Source organism: Camellia sinensis, unplaced genomic scaffold (assembly GCF_055761805.1).
Source record: "Camellia sinensis isolate YWXY unplaced genomic scaffold, ASM5576180v1 Unanchor2, whole genome shotgun sequence".
Classification (NCBI taxonomy): Eukaryota; Viridiplantae; Streptophyta; class Magnoliopsida; order Ericales; family Theaceae; genus Camellia; species Camellia sinensis.
In genome coordinates this window covers 6432721-6450489 of record NW_028129079.1, presented here as the reverse complement: position 1 = coordinate 6450489, position 17769 = coordinate 6432721, and positions in this window count along the sequence as shown.

Sequence of the window (17769 nt, the reverse complement as noted above, 5' to 3'; positions counted from 1 at the left end):
TCAAGGATCCAATCAACATCCTAGAAATTAAATCCCATACCCACATAGTCACATAAGCATATTATCACTTAAGCACATAGCATATGATACTACATTTAAGTCTCTATCAAGCGAGACAAACCCATTGTGATCCTAATCACTTCCCACGTACCCAAAGTATTCGAACCCGGTACGCTCTGATACCAAGTTGTAACGCCCTCAAAATAACTACATTAAACCCATCAGATATTACATGCATTTACATATAAACTAACCACATTCCTTTATTCATTAGAGTTCCATTACATAAGTATTACATGTTAACATCATAACAAAATGCCCTACGGGCTTACAGCTTTCCAAGTTAACACTTGGTTACAACAAAAGAGTACTAACTCGTTTACACATTAAGCCCTTGGCTTGAAGTTACATGTAATACATCAAAAGTTAAGCAACAAAAGTATGCCCGCCTCTAGCCTCCCAGCTATGTCCTTGGAGGTGGCATGCTACCAGTACCTGAAAATGATATTCCCATATAGGGTGAGCCACAGCCCAGTAGAAATATACTAAACCAACCATGAACAATGACTAAAAGATTAGCAATTGATAGATGGCCAACACTGATACAATCACATAAATCATATATTTATGTCAAACGACTTACAAGTCCCAATTACTTTTCATTTCCCCTTTTTCAACAGATAGGCATATAAGCACTACCCACATGCTCAACAGATATGTATAACAACAATATCCACATTCTCAGATAAGCAAATAAGCTATATCCACATTCTACAACAGATATGTATAACAACAATATCCACAGATAAGCATAAAAGCTATATCCACACATCACAAAGATAAGCATATAAGCTCTATCTTCACTTCTTTAGACAAGCATATGAGCTGTATCTACGGAGTTCATCCCCTATCTTCTCCCAACACTATCCGGTTTAGAGGTACATCCCCTATCTTCCCCTAAACCGCGGAGTACATCCCCTATCTCCTCCTCTACACATAACGTATACAAACACAATGGTTCTATATACAATCACCCAATACATACAGTTAATGTATTCTATCAACCGTCAAGTTCCAAGACACATTTCATTGATTAGTTTCAGTTTGCCTAATCATCATGCATTGTCTACAACAATCACGACTATCCTCCACCGATAGCCCAAAGCAGTTATTTCCAAACAGAAAATAAATGCACAAATGGATATTCAATCAACATTTCATTTCCTCATTTCTCCCAATTAATTATCCCAATTAATTAAACAATGTAATTAGGCCATTTTCCATAATTACCATTTCAACCCTTAGGTCCCATTTTCATCAATGATTCAACATTAATTCTATTTCTCTATGCCAAACATGCATCTAGGTTTATTATGAATAAAACCCCGACTTTTGTAAAATTACACAAAAGCCCCAAACTTTCACAAAATTACCAAACCAAGCCCAACATCTCAAAATACCAAAATTTAAAGACAAAATCCATAGAGAGGAGTAGGATATCCCTACCTTGAAGTTTTAGCCAAAAAGGAGATGAAGACTCGAAGATCAACTTGCTCCAAATCCAAACTTTTTCAGATTAAATCGAAGCTCTCAACACCCTCTATCTTTTTAACAAAGGCCCTAGGCTAGATTCACACTCTAGGGAGATCAAATCTTAGAGAGAATATAAGTGTAGAGAGAGAGGGTCTCGGATCAAGGGTTTGATCAAAGAAAGGAAATGAAAAAGTGATGTTTAAAACGCTACTGTCCGCTGATATAAAACACGCTCGCTCGAGCGAAGGCTTGGTCGCTCGAGCGACCAGACACAGAAAACTCTCGCTCGAGCCAAGAAGTTCTCGATCGAGCGAATAAAAACCCAGACCGCTCGAGCGAAGGAAGCTCGCTCGAGCCAAGAAAGACAACTCTCAGGTCCAGAACCAGGTGCAACCGCTCGCTCGAGCGAGCCACTCTGGCTCGACCCACCAAACATGAACCCCACTCTCGCTCGAGCGACCAAATCCTCGCTCGAGCGAAGGTCCAAAATTCTGGGCAGCAACACTAGGCTCCCGAACACAACCAACCTGTAACAAACCTGCCTAACACATCCTATAACTCAAATATGAAGAAAAAGGAATGTAAACATGATAATAACCAACTACCAACATCCACGGACACATGTCCGGATCACTGTACAACAAGGGTAAACCCAGGATCGCTATAAGTGGTTTCTTCACTGAACTTCGATGTTTAGTTTTATGAAGTTTCCATTTCTATTTTTATTCAACTTCTATTTTTATTCAATTTCCATCTCCATTAAATTTCCTTTTTTATTTAATTTCCAAATAGATCGTTAAGGTGTAGTGGTTTCTTGAATGAACTTCCATTTTTAATTTTATGTAACTTCCATTTTTATTTTAATTCCACTTCCATTTTTATTCAATTTCCTTTTCTATTTAATTTCCTTTTTTATTTAATTTCCAAATAGATCGTTATGGAATAGTGGTTTCTTGAATGAACTTCCATGTTTAATTTTACGCAGTTTCCGTTTCTATTTTTATTCCACCTCTATTTTTATTCAATTTCCATCTCCAATCAATTTCCTTTTTTATTTAATTTCCAAATAGATCGTTAACGTGTTGTGGTTTCTTGAATAAACTTCCATTTCTAATTTTATGTAACTTCCATTTTTATTTTTATTCCACTTCCATTTTTATTCAATTTCCTTTTGTATTCAATTTCCTTTTTTATTTAATTTCGAAATAGATCGTCAAGGTATAGTGGTTTCTTCAATGAACTTCCACGTTTAATTTTATGCAGTTTTCATTTCTATTTTTAATCAACTTCTATTTTTATTGAAGTTCCATCTCCATTCAATTCACTTTTTTATTTAATTCTCAAATAGATCGTTAAGGTATAATAGTTTCTTGAATGAACATCCATTTTTAATTTTATGCAACTTCCATTTGTATATTTTTTGCACTTCCATTTTTATTCTATTTCCTTTTCTATTCAATTTCCTTTTTTTATTTAATTTCCAAATAGATCGTTAAGGTATAGTGGTTTCTTGAATGAACTTTCATTTTTATTTTTATTCAACATCCATTTTTTTTTTCAAATTCCTTGTCATTTGAATTTCCTTTTTTTTATTTAATTTCCAAATAGATCGTTAAGGTATAGTGGTTTCTTGAATGAAGTTCCGTGTTTAATTTTATGCTATTTCCATTTTTGTTTTTATTCAACTTCCAATTTTAATCAATTTCCTTTTCTACTCAATTTCCTTTTTTATTTAATTTCCAAACAGATCGATAAGGTGTAGTTGTTTCTTGAATGAAATTCCATTTTTAATTTTATGCAACTTCTATTTTTATTTTCATTCCACATCCATTTTTCTTCAATTTCCTTCTCTATTCAATTTCCTTTTTTATTTAATTTCCAAATAGATCGTTAAGGTATAGTGGTTTCTTGAATGAACTTCCATGTTTAATTTTATGGAGTTTTCATTTCTATTTTTATTCAACTTCTATTTTTATTCAATTTCCATCTCCATCCAATTTCCTTTTTTTATTTAATTTCCAAATAGATCGTTAAGGTATAGTGGTTTCTTGAATGTACTTCCACTTTTAATTTTATGCAACTTTTATTTTTATTTTTATTCCAGCTCCATTTTTATTCAATTTTCTTTTCCATTTAATTTCCAAATAGATCGTTATGGTATTGTGGTTTCTTGAATGAACGTCCATGTTTAATTTTATGAAGTTTCCATTTCTATTTTCATTCAACTTCTATTTTTATTCAATTTCCATCTCCATTCAATTTCCTTTTTTATTTAATTTCCGAATAGATCGTTAAGGTATAGTGGTTTCTTGAATGAACTTCCATTTTTAATTTTATGCAACTTCCATTTTTATTTTTATTCCACTTCCATTTTTATTCAATTTCCTTTTCTATTCAATTTCCTTTTTCATTTAATTTAAAATATAGTGGTTTCTGTAATGAACTTTCATTTTTATTTTTATTCAACTTCCATTTTTATTCAATTTCCTTTTCTATTTAATTTCTTTTTTTTATTTCATTTCCAAATAGAACGTTAAGGTATAGTGGTTTTTTGAATGAACTTCCAAGTTTAATTTTATGCAACTTCCATTTTTATTCAATTTTCTTTTCTATTTAATTTCCTTTTTTATTTAATTTCGAAATAGATCGTTAATGCATTGTGGTTTCTTGAATGAACTTCCATTTTTAATTTTGTCCAACTTCCATTTTTATTTTTATTCAACTTCCATTTTTATTCAATTTCTTTTTCTATTGAATTTCCTGTTTTATTTAATTTCAAATATATCGTTAAGGTGTAGCGGTTTCTTGAATGAACTTCCATTTTTAATTTTATGCAACTTCCATTTTTACTTTTATTCCACTTCCAATTTTATTCAATTTCCTTTTTTATTCAATTTCCTTTTTTCTTTAATTTCCAAATAGATCGTTAACGTATAGTGGAGTCTTGAATGAACTTCCATGTTTCATTTTACGCAGTTTCCATTTCTATTTATATTCAACTTCTATTTTTATTCAATTTCTATCTCCATTCAATCTCCTTTTTTATTTAACTTCAAAATAGATCGTTAAGGTGTCGTGGTTTCTTGAATGAACTTCCATTTTTAATTTTATGCAACTTCCATTTTTATTCAATTTCCTTTTTTATTTAATTTCCACATATATCGGAAAGGTATAATGGTTTCCTGAATGAACTTCCATGTTTAATTTTATGCAGTTTCCATTTCTATTTTTATTCAACTTCTGTTTTTATTTAATTTCCATCTCCAATCAATTTCCTTTTCTATTCAATTTTCTTTTTTTATTTAATTTCCAAATAGATCGTTAGTCTATTGTGGTTTCTTGAATGAACTTCAATTTTTATTTTTATTCAACTGCCATTTTTATTTTTATTCCACTTCCATTTTTATTCAATTTTTTTTCTATTGAATTTCCTTTTTTTATTTAATTTCAAATAGATTGTTAAGGCGTAGTGGTTTCCAGAATGAACTTCCATTTTTAATTTTATGCTACTTCCATTTTTTTTTATTCCACTTCGATTTTTATTCAATTTCCTTTTTTATTCAATTTCCTTTTTTATTTAATTTCCAAATAGATCGTTAAGGTAAAGTGGTCTCTTGAATGAACTTCCATGTTTCATTTTATGCAGTTTCCATTTCTATTTTCATTCAACTTCTATTTTTATTCAATATCCATCTCCATTCAATCTCCTTTTTTATTTAATGTCAAAATAGATGGTTAGGGTGTAGTGGTTTCTTCAATGAACTTCCATTTTTAAATTTATGCAACTTCCATTTTTATTTTTATTCCACTTTCATTTTTATTCAATTTTATTTTTTATTCAATTTCCTTTTTTATTTAATTTCTGAATAGATCGTTAACGTATAATGGTTTCTTGAATGAACTTCCATGTTTCATTTTATGCAGTTTCCATTTCTATTTTTATTCAACTTCTATTTTTATTTAATTTCCAACTCCAATCAATTTTCATTTTTATTTAATTTCCAAGTAGATCGTTAATGTGTAGTGGTTTCTTGAATGAACTTCCATTTTTAAGTTTATGCAACCTCCATTTTTATTTTTATTCCACTTCCATTTTTAATCAATTTCCCTTCCTATTGAATTTCCATTTTTATTTAATTTCCAAATAGATCGTCAAGGTATAGTGGTTTCTGGAATGAACTTCCATGTTTAATTTTATGCAGTTTCCATTTCTATTTTTAATCAACTTCTATTTTTATTGAAGTTCCATCTCCATGCAATTTACTTTTTTATTTAATTTCCAAATAGATCGTTAACGTATAATAGTTTCTTGAATGAACATCCATTTTTAATTTTATACAAATTCCATTTGTATTTTTATCCCACTTACATTTTTATTCAATTTTCTTTTATATTCAATTTCCTTTTCCATTTAATTTCCAAATAGATCGTTAAGGTATAATGGTTTCTTGAATGAACTTTCATTTGTAATTTTATGCAACTTCCATTTTTTTTCAATTTCCTTGTCAATTGAATTTCCTTTTTTTAGTTAATTTCCAAATAGATCGTTAAGGTATAGTGGTTTCTTGAATGAAGTTCCATGTTTAATTTTATGCAATTTCCATTTTTATTTTTCTTCAACTTCCATTTTTAAACAATTTCCTTTTCTATTCAATTTCCTTTTTTATTTAATTTGTAAATAGATCGTTAAGGTGTAGTGGTTTCTTCAATAAACTTCCATTTTTAATTTTACGCAACTTCCACTTTTATTTTTATTCCACTTGCATTTTTATTCAATTTCCTTTTCTATTTAATTTCTTTTTCTATTTAATTTCCAAACAGATCGTTAAGGAATAGTGGTTTCTTGAATAAACTTCCATGTTTAATTTTATGCAGCTTCCATTTCTATTTTTATTCAACTTCAATTTTTATTCAATTTCTATCTCCAATCAATTTCCTTTTTTATTTAATTTTCAAACAGATCGTTAACGTGTAGTAGTTTCTTGAATAAACTTCCATTTTTAATTTTATGCAACATCCATTTTTATTTTTATTCCACTTCCACTTTTATTCAATTTCCTTTTCTATTCAATTTCCTTTTTTATTTAATTTCCAAATCGACCGTCAAGGTATAGTGGTTTCTTGAATAAACTTCCATGTTTAATTTTATGCAGTTTCCATTTCTATTTGTATACAACTTCTATTTTTATTCAATTTCCACCTCCAATCAATTCCCTTTTTTATTTAAGTTCCAAATAGATCGTTAACATGTAGTGGTTTCTTGAATGAACTTCCATTTTTAATTTTATGCAACTTCTATTTTTATTTTTATTCAACTTCCATTTTTATTCAATTTCCTTGTCAATTGAATTTCCTTTTTTATTTAATTTCCAAATTGATCGTTAAGGTATAGTGGCTTCTTGAATGAACTTCCATGTTTAATTTTATGCAACTTCCATTTTAATTTTTATTCAACTTCCATTTTTAATCAATTTCCTTTTCTATTCAATTTCCTTTTTTTATTTAATTTTCAAATAGATCGTTAATGTATTGTGGTTTCTTGAATGAACTTCCATTTTTAATTTTATGCAACTTCCATTTTTAATTTTATGCAACTTCCATTTTTATTTTTATTCAACTTCCATTTTTACTCAATTTCTTTTTCTATTGAATTTCCATTTTTATTTAATTTCAAATAGATCGTTAAGGTGTAGTGGTTTCTTGAATGAACTTCCATTTTTAATTTTACGCAACTTCCACTTTTATTTTTATTCCACTTTCATTTTTAATCAATTTCCTTTTCTATTCAATTTCCTTTTTTATTTAATTTCCAAATGGATCGTTAAGGTATAGTGGTCTCTTGAATGAACTTCCATGTTTCATTTTATGCAGTTTCCATTTTTATTTTTATTCAACTTCGATTTTTATTCAATTTCCATCTCCATTCAATCTCCTTTTTTATTTAATTTCGAAATAGATCGTTAACGTGTAGTGGTTTCTTGAATGAACTTCCATTTTTAATTTTATGCAACTTCTATTTTTATTTTTATTCAACTTCCATTTTTATTCAATTTCCTTGTCAATTGAATTTCCTTTTTTATTTAATTTCCAAATTGAACGTTAAGGTATAGTGGTTTCTTGAATGAACTTCCATGTTTAATTTTATGCAACTTCCATTTTTAATCAATTTCCTTTTCTATTCAATTTCCTTTTTTTAATTTAATTTTCAAATAGATCGTTAATCTATTGTGGTTTCTTGAATGAACTTCCATTTTTAATTTTATGCAACTTCCATTTTTATTTTTATTCCACTTCCATTTTTATTCAATTTCCTTTTCTATTCAATTTCCTTTTTTTATTTAATTTCCAAATAGATCATTAAGGTATAGTGGTTTCTTGAATGAACTTCCATGTTTAATTTTATGCGGTTTCCATTTCTATTTTTATTCAACTTCTATTTTTATTCAATTTCTATGTCTATTCAATTTCCTTTTTTATTTAATTTCCAAATAGATCGTTAAGGTAGAGTAGGTTCTTGAATGAACTTTCATTTTTAATTTTATGCAACTTCCATTTTTGTTTTTATTTTAGCTCCACTTTTATTCAATTTCATTTTCTGTTCAATTTCCTTTATAATTTAATTTCCAAATAGATCGTTAAGGTGTAGTGGTTTCTTCAATGAACTTCGATGTTTAGTTTTATGAAGTTTTCATTTCTATTTTTATTCAACTTCTTTTTTTATTCAATTTCCATCTCCATTAAATTTCCTTTTTTATTTAATTTCCAAACAGATCGTTAAGGTGTAGTGGTTTCTTGAATGAACTTTCATTTTTAATTTTATGCAACTTCCATTTTTATTTCTATTCCACTTTCATTTTTATTCAATTTCCTTTTCTATGTAATTTCCTTTTTTATTTAATTTCCAAATAGATCATTAAGGAATAGTGGTTTCTTGAATGAACTTCCATGTTTAATTTTACGCAGTTTCCATTTCTATTTTTATTCCACTTCTATTTTTATTCAATTTCCATCTCCAATCAATTTCCTTTTTTATTTAATTTCCAAATAGATCGTTAACGTGTTATGGTTTCTTGAATAAACTTCCGTTTCTAATTTTATGCAACTTCCATTTTTATTTTTATTCCACTTCCATTTTTATTCAATTTCCTTTTTTATTTAATTTCGAAATAGATCGTCAAGGTATAGTGGTTTCTTGAATGAATTTCCATGTTTAATTTTATGCAGTGTTCATTTCTATTTTTAATCAACTTCTATTTTTATTTGTAACGCCCTCAAAATTAACCCATTATATATCATTGACATGCATTATTTAAAGAAGACAATTTATTAATTCATTCATCAGAGTATTACTAAATAAAGCATTACATGTAACATCGAATAAAATGCCCTACTGGCTTACATCTTTCCAAGCCAACACTTGGATTCAAAAATATGAGTTCTAATCTCAATACAAGAAAAGCCCTAGGCTTGAATGTTTACATGTACTAATAAATAAAAACTATTAACTAAAGGTAGTCTTCTTCAATCCAGAAGCCAAACTCTCCCAAGCTAAGTCCTTGGAGGTAGTTTATTACCTGAACCTGAAAATGATGTTCCCATAAAGGGTGAGCCACAGCCCAGTAGAAATATACTAAACCACATATAAGCAATGAATAAAGCAATAGCATTCAACAGATGGTTAACCAAAATAATCAATTACTTCATTTTACAGTCTCATGACACTATTGCCAAAGATACGTTTTACTTTCCAATTTTATCAACATGGCTCAGAACCTGGCCAAACTTACAACAGTGAATCACATATATCATATTCACATCCTTCCAATATCAACAAACAAATGAGACTCAAGCTCAAATCAAACACTTCATACTTCCAGATTGATACACATTTTAGTGCTGTATCAATAAAACACTTCTATATAAATAAGCACACATAAAAGTGACGCTAATGGAGTCCATCCCCTATCTCCTCCTAAACAAAATCCGGTTTAGAGGTCCATCCCCTATCTTCCCCTAAACCGTGGAGTACATCCCCTATCTCCTCCCACACACAAAACAATGTATGCAAATGCAATGCTCAATCAATACACATATTTTCTGTATCAATGCCATAGTCAAAATTAATGACTTAACCAATGTGATTAGTTTCAGTTATTCTTAATCCACATGCAATGTCTACAACAATCACGACTATCCTCCACCGATAGCCCAAAACAGTTATTTCTAAACTGAAAATAACTATGTCAACAATTCAATAGACAAATGATTCCAATTACCCAATTACGCTATTTAATCAATGAATTTCCCAATTCCATGAATTTAACCATCTTTTCCCAATTCCATGAATTACTTATACAAATTAATTCAATAATACAACTAGGGTTTTTCCCAAATTTACCAAAGTATCCCCAACATATCAAATTACCAAAGCTTAGAACAAAACCTATAAAATGGAGTAGGAAATCCCTACCTCGAAGAAAACAACACAAATGGTGAAGACAAAGATGAGTGCCCAAATACCAAAGTGCTCCAAATCGCCAAATGTTCAGATTAAATGAAAGCCCTCGACTCCCTCTATCTTTTTAATGAAGGATCTAGGGTAGAAACACACCCTAAGTGGATCAAATCTAAGAAAGAAGGTGAGTAGGGAGAGAGAGAAGTCGGCCCTAGGGTTTGGAATCAAAAGAAAATGAAAAAGACTGATCAAAACCCGCTGCTGTGTATATAAACTGGACAGGCTCGCTCGAGCGAAGACATGGTCGCTCGAGCGACCAGACACAGAAAAGCAACGCTCGAGCCAAGGAAGCCTTGCTCGAGCCAACAACCCAAAAGCTCGCTCGAGCGAAAGAAAACTCGATCGAGCAAAGAACTCAAACCCACAGGTCTGTAACCAGACATACGCTCGAGCGAAGGAACTATTGCTCGAGCGAAGAACAAACTAACTCGCTCGAGCGAAGAAAAGCTCGCTCGAGCCAAGAATGCACAGCTACAGGTCCAAATCAGACGCAACCTCTCGCTCGAGCGAACAACTCCTCGCTCGAGCGAAGAACCAAAAACCTGGACAGCAACACTTGGTTTCTAAACCCAACCAACCTGAAACAAACCTGCCCAACACATCCTATAATTCCAAATGAGAAAATAAGGGACAACAACCACAATTATACAAGGACAGAATCTACGGAACCTAAGTCCGGATACAATAATCAAATGGGAAAAGACCGGGGTCGCTATAACCTCCCCCCCTTCAAAGAATTTCGTCCTCGAAATTAAGCATAAGTTTTTGAAAATAGATTTTTTTTTTTAACAATTCATTAGTAAACATCTTGACCCAAAACTGGTCATTTCATCTCTTTATCAAGAGGCATCTCATATTAAATATATAACACAACATATATCTCAACCTGTATCATTATTATGCATTATTCCTTTCAATGTTAACAATCCTCATATCATATTCAATTGCATGATATATATAACACATTCAGCAATGTAATCAACATATGCAATGCTATACTAAACTTCTATAATGAAGCAAGTTTCAAGATACACCCATTTACCAAAACATACTCAACGTTTTACAACTTAAGACATATGTAAAGCTCTTAAGTTCAACAATATTACAAAATCTAAATACAAGATTACAAATGAATAAACATGTCCGGGTATTTTTCGCGGACTTCCAATTCACGCTCCCAAGTGGCTTCCTCCACTCCATGATGTTTCCACAAAACTTTTACCAAAGGGATGGTCTTGCCTCGCAAAACTTGATCCCGCCTATCCAATACCCGAACCGGTCTCTCCTCATACAAGACATCCTCATCGACCACTAAATCGGTCCAATCCAACACATGTGATGGATCCGGCTCATACTTCCGAAGCATACTCACATGAAACACGTCATGTACTCCGGACAACTGCGGCGGCAAAGCTAAACGATAAGCAGCCTCGCCAATCCTCTCAAGGATCTCAAACGGACCAATGAACCGAGGGGACAACTTCCCACTCTTCCCAAACCTCATCAAACCCCGTCTAGGTGATATCTTCAGAAAGACATGATCACCCACCGCAAACACTAAGGGTCTCCTCCTACGGTCGGCATAAGATTTCTGACGACTCTGTGCTGTAACAAGCCTCTTACGGATAAGCTCAACTTTCTCCGTCGTTTCCCTCACCAACTCCGGACCCAACAGAGGTGCATCACCCACCTCAGCCCAACAAACAGGAGATCTACACGGTCGGCCATACAAGGCCTCAAATGGTGCCATACCGATACTAGACTGGAAACTGTTGTTGTAGGCAAACTCTACCAACGGCAAGTGCCTCTCCCACGACCCACTAAAGTCTAGAACACAACCCCGAAGCATATCCTCAAGTATCTGAATAGTACGCTCGGACTGTCCGTCAGTCTGAGGATGATAAGCCGTGCTAAAGGTCAACTTAGTGCCTAAGGCACTCTGCAAACTCTGCCACAACCTGGCAGTAAAACGAGGATCTCTATCCGAGACAATCGTCACTGGAACCCCGTGTAACCTCACTATGTCCCGAATGTACAAGTCGGCCAGATGATCTACCGAATCTCTCACGCGCATAGGAATGAAGTGCGCCGACTTAGTCAACCGGTCTACAACCACCCAAATAGCATCACTACCCCGCTGAGTCCTCGGAAGACCCACAACGAAGTCCATAGTGACGTGTTCCCACTTCCACTCAGCAATAGGCAAGGGTTGCAACAAACCCGCTGGCCTCTGATGTTCAGCCTTCACTTGCTGACAAGTAAGGCACTTAGATACGAAAGCTGCCACATCTCTCTTCATACCCCGCCACCAGAACTGGCGACCCAAATCCCGATACATCTTAGTGCCCCCCGGATGCACCGCAAGACGTGAATGATGAAACTCTCGGAGTACCTCCTCTCGGCAAGACTCCGGCACAAACAGACGGTCTCGGTATCTCACACTCAGGTCGGAATATACCGTCAAACCCTTCTCAACCTTCCCACCGGAAATCCTCTCACGGAGAGATTCTACCTCAAAGTCACCTCTCTGAGCCTCTAACACTCGAGTCACAAGTGTAGGCTGTGCAACAATAGAAAACAAGGCCGCAGCCTCAACGGATTCGCCCAAAAGTAAATCAAACTCCCCAAGTGCACCCAACATCTCCCATTCTCGGATGGCTATACTAGCTATGACACCAACAGGTTTTTTGCTAAGGGCATCGGCCACCACATTGGCCTTTCCCGGATGATAATGCAACTCAAAGTCATAATCCTCTATGAACTCCATCCACCTCCTCTGCCTCAAGTTCAAATCTTTCTGTGTAAACAAATATTTCAGACTCTTATGATCCGAGAATACCTCAAATTTCTCACCATAAAGATAATGCCTCCAAATCTTCAAGGCAAATATCACAGCTGCTAACTCTAGATCATGCGTAGGGTAATTCTGCTCGTGAATTTTCAACTGACGTGAGCCATAGGCAACTACTTTCCCCTCTTGCATTAGCACACAACCCAGACCCTCTCGTGAGGCGTCACAATAGACTGTATAACCCAACCCTCTCTCTGGAATAATCAATACTGGAGCGGTGGTCAGTCTAACTTTCAACTCCTGGAACGACTTTTCACAAGTCTCACTCCATACAAATTTGACTCCCCTCCGAGTCAATCTAGTCAAAGGCGAAGCTAATCTGGAGAAATCTTTCACAAACCGACGGTAATACCCAGCTAATCCCAGAAAACTGCGGATCTCAAATACACTCTTAGGCTGTGCCCAATCCTGCACTGCCTCCACCTTAGATGTATCAATAGACACTCCTTCCCCGGATACCACGTGGCCTAAGAATTTGACTTCCCTCAGCCAGAACTCACACTTCCCAAACTTGGCATACAGCCTATGGGCTCTAAGTAACTCAAGCACCACCCTCAAGTGTGACTCATGCTCCTCCTCAGAAGGCGAATAGATAAGGATGTCGTCCACAAAAACGACTACAAACCGATCCAAGAATTCCCGGAAGATCCGGTTCATCAAGTCCATAAAGACTGCCGGTGCATTGGTGAGTCCAAATGGCATCACCAGAAACTCATAATGGCCATACCGCGTACGGAATGCCGTCTTCGGAATATCCTCCTCTCTGACCCTCAACTGGTGGTAACCTGATCTCAAGTCTATCTTAGAGAAACAACGGGAACCCTTCAACTGGTCAAACAGATCATCTATACGAGGCATAGGGTACTTATTCTTAACCTTAGCCCGATTCAATTTTCGGTAATCTATACACAGTCTCAAAGCACCACCTTTCTTTTTAACAAAGAGGGTTGGTGCTCCCCACGGCGAAACACTAGGACGTATAAAACCCTTGTCTAGCAACTCCTGGAGCTGAATCTTCAACTCAACTAACTCGGCTGGGGCAAAACGATAAGGTGCCATAGAAATCGGCGTCGTGCCGGGCACCAGGTCAATAGAGAACTCAATCTCTCGATGCGATGGCAAACCAACAAGATCCTCGGGAAAGACGTCCGAGTACTCACAAACCACCCTTGGCAACACAATCTGAGTCTCAACATCCTCACTAATCGAAAGGTTAGCAAGTAGACCACTAAGCTCACTCCGTCCTCGCGGAACATACCCCGGTGGCAACACATCACCAACCCGGTCCCCCAGAAAATGAAAATACTCTCCGCTCACGGTACAACAAGTGACCCTCTGGCGGTAGCAATCAATAACTGCCCGGTATGACGATAACCAGTCCATACCCAAAATAACATCGAAACCCCTCATAGGCATAACTACAAAAGAAAATGGGATTCTATGATAATCAACCTCTATATCACAACCCCTAACACCTTGTTTCAAGATCAATTCACCCCCAAGAGGTGACACTACACAAATAGGAGATGCTAACTGTGCTAACTCCAACTCCAAAACAGATGCAAATGCAGTAGACACAAAGGAATGAGATGCACCCGTATCAATCAAAACATTAGCAACCGAGTTGCAAAACAAAAAGGTACCTCTCACAACTGATGGTGCCGGCACAAGATCCTGCGCGGTAACAGCATACACGCGCTCAGACGACCTCTGATCAACCTGCTCACCCCTAGGAGCATAAGATTGCTGCACTGACTGGGACGATGAAGCCCCCTGATTGGCCCTCGAGGCCTGACCTGACTGAGCTGGCTGCTGACCCTGAATCGGCCTCAAACCCGATGCACCAGGTGTGCCACCCAACTGCGGGCAATACCTCTTCATATGCCCTGGCTGACCACACTGATAACACGAGAGTGGCTGGCCTCTACCCTGACTCTGGCTCAGAGATCGAGCTGAAGATGATGCTGCTCTCTGCACTCCTCCCCTCTGAGGACAAACTGGAGACTTGTGGCCCAGCTGGCCACACTTGAAACAGGTAATGTCTCCCTGACTGCCTTTCCCCGAACTAGCACTCGGCACAGGAAAAGTCGATCTAGAAAAGCTACCCTGAGACTGCTGAGGATTAAAACCCTTCTGTCTCCTACCATCACTCTGACCATCCTGACTCCTCTTGGAGCCCTTCTGTCCTTCCTCCTCCTCCTGCATCATAATTTCCATGTGGGCTGCAGCATCAACTATACGCCCATAATCCCGAATCATAGTTCCCCCAACTCTCAGCTTGAGGCCACGCCTCAACTTCTTCTCAAACTCAATACAACGGCGTTCCTCAGACGCCACCAACTCAGGTGCAAACCTGGACAAACTAGTAAATGCAGCCTCAAACTCGGCCACTGAAGAACTCGACTACTTAAGCTGACAAAACTGGTCTCGCAGCTTCTCCCTGACAGCTGGAGATAAGAACTTCTCCTGGAAAGCATTCACAAAAGCCTCCCACGTACCTCCTATACGCCCCTTAGTAAACTTCCACCACTGACCCGCATCCCCCTTCAACTGGAAAGATGCCAAGGTCACTTTCAACCCCTCGTCTTCGATGCCAAGCATCTCAAACGTCTTCGTTGTCTGTTCGAGCCATTCATCTGCCTTAAGCGGCTCTTTTGGATCACCCACAAATTCATCCGGATTAGACCGGAAGAACTCCCTCTTCAGAAAGGAAGGTCCTGCATCCGCAATAACAGCCTGAGCTTGATTCTCAGCTCTGAGAATGCCTACTGACTCCCTGAATGCCCCTGCAATCTCTCGGGCTAGAGCACCCATAGCCTGCTGGCCTACTGGCTCGGCCACATTGGCCTGGCCAATTCCCTCTTGAACTGCCGGAATCTCTTCTGGCACAGGCACCTCCTGTCTACCCGGCCTACCACGCCTACCGCGTCCTCGTCCTCGTCCTGACATCCTAATAAAGGAAACAAAGACATTAGCACATTAATAAATGTGCCGAAGCTAAACACTCGCGTCCTAATGTAATGGACAACAATAATTCATTCCACGTAAGCACATAATCACATAAGCACCTACGAATTTCATTCCCGGATAATGATAGTCCCAATGCGTTACTATAGTTCCGGTTGGAAGCAGCAGTGATCAAGTGCCTTTCCAACAAGACTACTAGAAACTCAAGGGTCCAATCAACATCCTAGAAACTACATTTCATACCCACATAATCACATAAACATGTTATCACATAAGCATATAACATTACACTAAGTCTCTATGTAGACACCCCATTTTTGACCGACCTTAAGACTCAGATGTCACCAATTGAGCGCTTGGTGATATTGCGTATCGTGCTTGTTCAGAAGTCTCAGAGTCGCGGCCGTGAGCCCTGCCTCCAGACTTCCGAACCCTCTTCTGTGCCTTGTCTCGATTTGCGAACCAGACTCGGTTTTCTCTGTTTCTTTTCCTGAGGGGAGGGAGAGGTCCCATAGACCATCTCTCAATGTCCGTAGGCTACATTTGGTGGCCGTAGGCCATTTTACCCATTTCGGAGCCCGGTTCCCGGTTTTCGGAGCCGTCAGACCGTGTGCCTCGGTTCGGGACCACTTAACCATCTCCTATCGCTCTGTTTTTTGGCATACTTCCTATTTGCTCCCTGTTGAGGGACACTGGGGGCTGAGAAACCCACTTCGTGGCCGAACGCCACTTTCGGTGCTTAACAGCCCATTTTCGGGATCCCGAACTGCGTGTTTTGGCCCCGGAACGTTCGTTTTGCAACGGTTTTCGTTCATTTTTGGCAGGTACCTCTGTTTTATCACAAGGAAGGTCACTGAAGGGTGGGAGGTCAGCAATTGTTGCAGCAACCAGTTATCTCTCTTCCGGAGCCTCCCGACGCCCGTTTTTCGCACTTCCGGGCTAATGTTGAATACCTTGGAGCTAGTGTTGCCAACTTTCAACCACATATCTGTGATCTACACATCTGAGAGGCCCCTAAAAGTTCATGGCCGGCCATTAAGGTCACCTGACCCTTTTGACCCCTTTCTTCCGGGCTAATGTTGAACCCCTTGGACCTTTTTTCTTGAACTTTGAACCACATATCTGTGATGTACACACATGAGAGGCCCCTAAAAGTTCATGGCCGGCCAGTAAGTCAACTTGACCCTTTTGACCCCCTCTTTCCGAGCCATTGCTGAACCCCTTTGGCCCACTTTCTTGGAATTTCAACTACATGGTTGTGTTGTACACACATAGGGGTACCTCCCCAGTATCTGACCGGCCAGAAAATCAACTTGACCCTTTTGACCCCTAGCCGGCCGGCTAGGGGGTGTGGCCGGCCGGCCACCTCCAGCAAAAGTATGAGGCCGGCCTGCTTCCTTGCACTGTACCCTTTCCAGCTGTGGGGCAATATCCCCCATATATTTTCTGTATCCGGGGGATATTTTGTGGGGGAGTTTTGCCCTCCTTCTCCCCCACCTTTACACCCCATTCTTGATCCTTATAACCAGCTGGTGGTCTTCTTCATAAGGGTTAGAAAAATTATTCTTCAAAGCTCCATAGCCAACTCCATCTTCTTCCCTCTCAATTCTTAAAAAAACCCTAAGTCCCTAACCTTCATTCCTTCTACACCACCAAGCTCTACCACCACCACCTCACCTCCAGCAGCAAGGAAGGTTTCTAGAAGGAAAAAGAGGCTGCAAATCCATCCAAGAAGCAACAAAAGCTTGAATCTTCAAGGGTAAGTTACACTTTTAACCTTTTGACCCTTTTCCTTGATCTATCTCTAAACCCCATTTATTTTTGGTTTCAAGCTCCGGCCCTAACTGAAAAGGGCCATATTTTGAGCTCATATTCACTTCTCATTAAGGGCTCAACCTTGTTT